Raw genomic sequence first — 1,805 nt, 5'->3', positions numbered from 1 at the left:
AGAACAAATTCAAGGTGGATCACATACCCAGAAGTAAGACCCCAATAAGGGCCATCAATGAAGGAATTGGGACAAACCTAAGAACCTTGGCACAGGGAATACATCAGCTAACTGTCATAGGGAAGAGAACACACACAGATGAAGCTGAAACTGACAAATGGGATCTACTAACGATAAAACACCTGTGTGCATCGAAAGACTTCACCAAGAGAGTACCAAGAGAACCCACAGGCTGGGAGAGGATTTTTAGCAATGACACAACAGACTAAGGGCTTAGTACTAAAATCTACAATACCCTCCTAGCCTGCAAAAAGAGGAAAACAGTTAAGCCCCTGAAGAAGTGGGCAAAAAACCTGAACAGAAGCTTCACTAGAGAGGAGACCAGAATGGTCAATAAACATATGAGAAAATGCTCTGGATGGGATCATTAGCTACCAGAGAAATTCAAATTAAAACAACTATGAGATACCACCTACCACCCTTGAGGAGAGACCAAATCAGAAAACAGATAGCAACAAATGTTGGAGGGTATGTGGCAAGATAGGAACTCTATTCCACTTCTAATGGTGGTATAGATACGTAGAGCCACTGTGGAAAGCCACCTGATGATATTTAAAGCAAATGGAAATTGAGTTACCTTATGACTCAGCAATCCCTCTACTGGGCATAGACCCTGAAAAGGTAAGAAATAGGCCACGACCAGTCATCTCCACTCCAATGTTTATTGTGGCACAACTCACAATTGCAAAGAAATGGAAACAACCTAACTTTCCATCTATAGATGAGTGGATTAAAGAACTCTGGCACATACACACAGTGGAGCACTACTATGCATCACTGAAAAGCACTGATGATCGCATGAAACACATTGTCTCACGGGAAGAGTTGGAGGAATTATGCTAAGTGAAGTTAGCCAATCACAAAAGGACAAGTACAACATGAGTCCCCTGAGGTAAGTATAATCAGCACAGTAGGTATAGAAGAAACGCCACTTATCTCACACTTTACGGTTCAAGTACAAGTAATCAGGTAGGGGACAGACCAAACCCAAGGATGTACGTGTCATTCCAACACAAAGAAGAGGAAGGGAGGTTATGGGGGGAAAGAGGGAAGTTATAGCACTGGGGGAGTAGGGCACTAGTCCACCCAGGGTGGTGGTGGTATTGTTTATGTCCACGAAATAGGAGTGTGCATGCAGACCCCACCACAGCACACCGAACCTTGAGGGCAATGCAATCACATGAAGCAACTCATGAACAAAGAAGTCTACAGGGCTGGCCCTAATCCGCCAAACAAACACACACACACAAAAGTATGTGCTACAGAGGACAACACTAAACCTACAGAGGGACCGGCCTGCATGCCCATACAGAAGCAAACCAAGAAGGAAAAAGAGAGAGAAAGGGACTGGACACCATACTGGCACACAGGATGATGTCCCTGCATGTACCTACTAAGGCACAGAGAGGACTGTAGGGCCGACAACAGCTCGAGACATAATGTCCCCACGTTGGAGCATACCATGACAGAGGACAGTACTGGGGACACATGGCAGGGAGTGAGTCCCACAGGGGGGCAAACCAAGAAGGGAACATAACAGATCAGCAATGGGCACAAAGCAAAGCCACAAAACCCATGAGGAGCTCCCCAAACAGGCTTCAGAGCTAGGAGGGACAGTTCCCAGAATCCCCCAGGACCTGGAGCTGAGAGATAGTCATGAAGGTCAGCAGACAGACCTGGAATTATGTATTCTTTTTCGATTTTGTTTTTTTGCTTTTTCTATTTTATTCAATCTTTTGTTTTGT

This window comes from Echinops telfairi, unplaced genomic scaffold, assembly GCF_000313985.2.
Source record: "Echinops telfairi isolate 266 unplaced genomic scaffold, ASM31398v2 ScPeMD7_4;HRSCAF=17, whole genome shotgun sequence".
Taxonomy (NCBI): domain Eukaryota; kingdom Metazoa; phylum Chordata; class Mammalia; order Afrosoricida; family Tenrecidae; genus Echinops; species Echinops telfairi.
This window is presented reverse-complemented; position numbering follows the sequence as displayed.